The following is a 6,284-nucleotide window of genomic DNA, read 5'->3' as shown; positions in this document are numbered from 1 at the left end:
CACGTTAATTTATTAAAAATTGTGTTTCAAACAAATAGTTCAAGCATCAGCCAAATTATAAACGGTTAAAATTGACTATAAAGTAACTTTTAAATTCTAAGTTTAGAGAAGAGCTTTAACTTCTTTAAGGAAGTTCAGTAATATTTTTGAAAAAGTACCAAGTAAATGGAAAAAAGTTTGATTTTACCTCCACATTACTAATTTACAGTTTTATTTCCGTTATTTTGAAAATGACCCACAAAAAGCCATCAACCCTTGAATTTTTCATAAGCTCTTTTTTTAAATATTTTATCTGTACGGTAAAATATAAAAATGTTTTGATAAAGGTTTTTTATTGTGTAACACACTGTCAAATAATGTTTCAATAAAATAAAAAAATGGAAGAAATTAAACCATAAAATTATTTATTTTTTTAAATGTTATTTTGCTTCAGAAGTAACTAGTGGACTTGGGTGTGGGTGGTTTCTCGGGTATAACCTTAGCTGATTATTATTAACCAAGATTCACCAAAAGACTCTTTATCAGAAGTATTTTCAGTGTTCAGGGGTCCGGTAAAATCAAGAGCCGAAATCATAATTTGAGAGCCAAACTTATTCAACCCCGAAGAAACATTTTACAGCTGCATTTTAATAAATGTTTTCGAATAGTAGCTGCTCTTTAAAAATATTATTTCTTGACCATAAAAAAACAATATTTAAGAATCTGGACCAATTAGTTAAGATATGTGTACCAAAACAACCGTAATTGACATTTTAAGCAATGAAAGAATGTTGCCATATCTACGAAACAGTTAATTTTTGGCGATAAAATGCAGGGCTTTCTTCCAACGGCAATAAAAATAGATAAAGATGACACAAAAACTGGTTCCATAATATCAGAGCCGTTTACCGATAATTAATTTTATTTCAACAACAGATTGAAATTGCAATCTCTTTTCCGTAAATATCGATAAACTTAAGCATAAAGTTACCATTAGATTTATTTGAATTTTTAAATAAGTTTTACTCTACAGAATCTCCAATATCTTGTTTATATTCTAAAATGATATTTGATTTTTTTTCAATATTTAAATGTATATTTACAGAAACTGTACATTTATTTCTTTTTTCATATAAAGCATATCACCGTTATTTAACGTTTATCTATTTATACCTGTAGAAGGATCCAGAAATCTTCCTCAACTTTATAACAAGGCCCTTCACAGCACCTCTCTGTGAAAATGGCACCGTTTGAAAAAGATCATATTTGTAGTTTATAATTTATTGTAGGCGTATTTTGTTAGTATTTTCCTTTTAGTTTCAAAGTGTCTTAAGTAATGTATGTTATCCACAAGCTTTTGTACATTGAATATTACAAACAACATGTAAATGTCTATAGGTTAAAATAGTTGGGATGTTTCTTAAAAAGTATTTCATTGAAACGCCAAGTTTCAATATTACTGAAAATTATTCTGCATTTATCAAAGCTCATGATGAATCGGCGACTCACAAAAATCTGCGACGTGGATCGTATCTCCATTCGTTGTTAGAACCACTCCCACATGACCTACTTTCGCAACAGCAATTACTCTCGCACGAAAGGTAGCTGCATTATTCCCAACGATGAGAAAAACAAGATAATTAGAACGAACTACGTGGAAAATCCACCATTTATTCTCAGAAAGATTAAGCAAATTATTTTTTAATTATAAATAGTCTTAAGAGAGTATGTTTAAATAAAAAAATGAAAAATACAAATATTTATAAGTAAACGTTTTTAAAATGAAAAAAAAACCTTTACAAGCAAAAGGGATCAAATTGTAAAAAGCCGAAGTAATGTTAAATGAATTTATGTTTGAAGATTCACTTATTCATATATATATCTCATTATATGGATATAATCAACGAAATATTAAAAAAATTAGGTAGGTTCAATAAAGCTTTTGCGGAGATTTTCTCAATAGTTTTTTATTACGTTTTACTAAATAAGAATTGGGTTAACTCTAGCGTTCTACGAGTTTTCCATTTATTAAGATAATATGAGAAAAAAAGCACTTTGAATGATTAAGAAAAAAGTGCATTGTTAAGTCTGATCTTTACTACGAATTAAAATTAGAACTTTTACGAGTGAATTAAATGAAGATTGAGAAAAAAATGGTAAAGGCCACCAAACTATTATCAATGCAGTATTTGAGACCCATGGGCTTAACTTCTTTCCGGAAGAAATTCATGAAGATCGCTGAACTCAAGGTTTCGGGCCTAACAAAGACTACAACGCTCCTTTTGAAAACTCTGTGTCACCACAAACCGCCCATACTTTTGTACATACATTTGCTTTAACAACAAAATATAAAATATTACTTATTTTAAGGCGACCAGCATAATTTAAAGACAGTTGTTGCCTATAAAAGGAGGAAGGTTAATTCAGTAAGCGTGTGTTTTTAAACGGACACGGTAATAAGGTAAGCTTACCTTTTATGAATGAACAAGATCATTAAGTAAGGGTTTGTTTAAGAACAGACTTTAGGTATATAAGTTATCATGATTTTATGAATGGAAAAGGTAATTAAGTTAGCGTGGGTATGAACGGACAGGGTAATAAGTCTAGTTTGCTTTTTTGAATGAACAAGGTTATTTAATAGGAGTGTCATTCCATTTATCTTAATTTTGTTAGTCTTAGCTTGTTACTTCGCCTTAAAGGCACTATTGGATGAAGTACCGCGTATCGGTTAAATTTTATAATTAAATATATTTTACTGTCCCCAAAACTTGTTGGTGAGAATGCGTTTATGAATGTATTAGGAAAAGGTTTGAGTGAAATAGGGTAATGGAGAAGGCGTTTGCTTAAAAGTGGACACTGACTGAAATCCATGCTGTTTAATTTGGTTAAAAATTATTAATAATTATAACAAAGATATGTTTAACATTTTTTTTCATTTTTAAATTATATTGACTTTATTAATTTGGTATTTAATTGTTACAGAAAAAATGATACCATTGATTTTTTATTACATTCCCAACAACATTTATTAATTTAAGACTTTAATTATGATTGTTTAAGAGTGCGAAGGGGAAATTTGAATACTCCAAAAATTGACAGGATCCACATCTTGAGGAAAATTCATTATCTTTTCGTCGTGTCTTTTACCCTTTTCAAGATTTGTCAAAGATGTCACAAAAGCCCAGTAATAAATATCAGTCAAATAATTTCTGGATCGCTTCTCTGTATTACAAGAAAATGTATTGAAGGCCACATTTTAGAATAACAAAGCCAACCACAATTCTGTACATCAGCTTGGGGAAACTATTTACTCGCTGCATGCATGTATTTTTCCGTATTTCTGCCAACTAAGTGTTTAATGGTCTTCAATAATTTTAATCTCAGATGCTACAGCTCAAGGATGTTTTTCACTACCAAAGAATGTTTCACCCGGTAATATAAGGTATTGTTTTTTGGGTGAAATTTAAGATAAAGATGTTAATTTTTGTACGTCCAATTTAAAGTAATGGCATGCTGAACAGGAGGAAGCAAAAATATCACCACTGAACCTTTAAGCAGATGGTCTCGCAGATTTGCCTGGCGAGTAATATCAGAAGTAAATATAATCCCCTTTCGCGAGTAAGTATGTAACTTAACTTTTGAAACATCGTGTTATGTTGTACTTTACTTTTGAATAAGAACAGATTAAATATTTATTCTTTTAGGTTTCTCTGCTAAATATGGGTTGTTTACCCTCATGAAGGGTGAAAACAGAAAAATTGTCTATTTTGAACTAGTACAGTCAACCGAAGTGGAAATTAATCTATGACAAAGGTGTGAATATCCAGACGAGACCAATATTTTGCTATTACAGCTTACACGCGAAAAACTCTTTCATAAATTATTCACGAATTCAAGAACTGGCACGTCGCTAAAAGTAAAACACCTACTACTATAGGAAATTCTAGATTTAAATTTTAAATGATACAATTCTACAGTCAACCCTCAATCACGTGTATTGGGTTGGCTGCTTTTCTGAAACTAAGGCCGAACGTATAGGAAAATGGACCTCTCTTCTTAGTCATAGCAAAGACTTTAAAAATAGTCAGGGTTTTCAGATAAAAATGCTTTTATGAACGTTTACGGTGAAAGAGGACGCTGGAACGGCGTTTGCTTAAAAATGGACACTATTTGAATTTCATGCTGTAAAATTCGGTTACAAACACTAACCTTAGATCGTAATATAATGCAAATTTATGCATTGTTTTGTTTCATTTATTTTTTACTTTCACAAACAGTTTCTTAGAACATGTTTATATTGTTATTATTATGAAAAGATTTTGGTAAATACTCAAAAGGAATATTTAAAATATTTTTTTAAACCCTGTCATTTAGAACGTCACGCGAAATCGAAAGATGTGAGATGGTTTTTGAATTAATCAAACTTCAAATCGTAAAATTTTTTTGATTTACCAAAATAAATCTTTTTGGATATTTATTTCAATTTACGAGAAAAGCAATACCAAATTAATATTAATATGCTTAAAAAACATATCATTTAAATTTTAAGGAGCGTTTATCCCTCTAAACCAAAAAACATAAGGTTTCTGTCACCTTTATCAGGTTAAGCTTAAACTCAAATTTCACTTACAGTCATGCAAAAGCTTTTATATTTCCAGCTTGGCTTACCATTAAGTAATGATTCATTGCCATTCATCTAAACAACCAGCATAGCGGACAATTCCTTACAAAAAAATAATCAATATTCTCTACTGGAATCGAAATAGTCAAATTTAATAAAATACCTGCAAATGGGTCGAGGTTTTTCAAACCGTTTCTTTATTAGAGAGCAATGATTCAATGCGCTAGCAAGGTAAATTCCTGATACATTTAAGGGCCGTGCAAAAGGGACGGAGTTCCGACACATAAAGGGTCAAAAAGCATGCTCCACGGGGACTATTACGATAAGGGGCCCGTTACCCGGTACTCTTTTAATTGAAAATTTCAGTAAGAATGAAATTTGTGTCCAGGTACCTTAAAAACGTCTGCACGATCCTCATAAAACATAGTAGACATTGCTACTAGACAGAACCAGGAAAAAACTATTTCTAAAAAAACCAGGTTCATTTTAAATGTAAATATGAAAATTAACCGCGACCATAGTGTAAAAATTATATCAGACGCCGTAGATAATATTGGCGTCTGTTTCAGGGTCTTTTGGAAAAGTGAGGCTCTTTATTCAAAATGTTACATTCTTATGGACCGTTTCTATTTCCTTCAAACCTAAAAACACCTCTTCGGATCCCGTTTGTGACTAAATAAATGTGAAAATCACTTTGCGCAAGTGCAAAGGAATGACAACCCCTGTAGCATTTTAGAGTCGGGCCGACGTCGGCTAGTGTCTTAAAACAGAAAGGTCGGCCTACTGTCGGGCCATCCCACTCTGAAAGGTCGAAATGTCCTAGTAGAAAAGTAGTCGGCCGACCGTCGATCGACAAGAAAATTCGACTCACTTCCGATGTATGTCCTACTCAGAAAGGACTATGGGCCGACTCAGAAAGGACTATTTGCCGTCTCAGAAAGGACTACGGGCCGACTCAGAAAGGACTATGGGCCGACTCAGAAAGGACTACGGGCCGACTCAGAAAGGACTACGGGCCGACTCAGAAAGGACTATGGGCCGACTCAGAAAGGACTATGGGCCGACTCAGAAATGACTATGGGCCGACTCAGAAATGACTATGAGCCGACTTCAAATAGGCATATTTCCGACTCGGAAACGACGTTGGGCTAACTTCATATACCTACAATTCCGACTGTGAAACGACGTTGTGCCGACGTCAAATTAAATCACACTTCGGAACTCCCACTTAATACCAATTTGATGCCTTAACAATAATTTAGCTGAGATTGAATCGATAATAATTTTCAATAAAAATGAGCTATTTATATTAATAGAACTAATCCAAACAATATACAAGTCTGAAAATCTTTTGGCAAAGTACATAGAATTAATAAAGTAGTGATATAGAAAAGAAACATTTTAATTAAGCTTATAGATTTTAATACGTAAAAACAATTACAATTCAAATACTTTTAACAAATATCATTATCTTTTGATGTTGTAGTCTATTTTACATGTTATTTATAAAACACATGACCTTGTAATTGCCAAGGCCTAACAGCTCATGCAAAACATTGTTCACAAAGCTATAATTAATTGATATAGATATTATTTATACTGATATATTATTGAAAAACTTACTTTGTTAGTTTAGATTTAATGTATTTCTCAAGATTTCAATGATTTTTCCATTAATTTTGAA

The 6,284-nt window shown here is 31.9% G+C and overlaps 1 long non-coding RNA gene across 3 annotated transcripts; it reads left to right on the top strand.

The window, feature by feature from the left end:
• The first annotated feature begins 1,699 nt into the window (after window positions 1-1,699).
• Window positions 1,700-4,314, top strand: LOC149931590 (uncharacterized). Of its 3 annotated transcripts, none has more exons than XR_016473841.1 (4): window positions 1,700-1,903; window positions 2,166-3,421; window positions 3,483-3,597; window positions 3,684-4,314. It is a non-coding gene; the product is annotated as an uncharacterized LOC149931590 (long non-coding RNA). The 3 variants fall into 3 exon arrangements; XR_016473842.1 differs by lacking the exon at window positions 1,700-1,903 and having other exon boundaries at window positions 1,920-2,440; window positions 3,364-3,421; XR_016473840.1 differs by lacking the exon at window positions 1,700-1,903 and having other exon boundaries at window positions 1,930-3,421.
• Window positions 4,315-6,284: the final 1,970 nt, after the last annotated feature.

This window comes from Leiobunum rupestre, chromosome 9 (assembly GCF_980474605.1).
Source record: "Leiobunum rupestre chromosome 9, qqLeiRupe1.1.hap1, whole genome shotgun sequence".
Lineage (NCBI taxonomy): Eukaryota > Metazoa > Arthropoda > Arachnida > Opiliones > Sclerosomatidae > Leiobunum > Leiobunum rupestre.
This window is presented reverse-complemented; position numbering and strand designations above follow the sequence as displayed.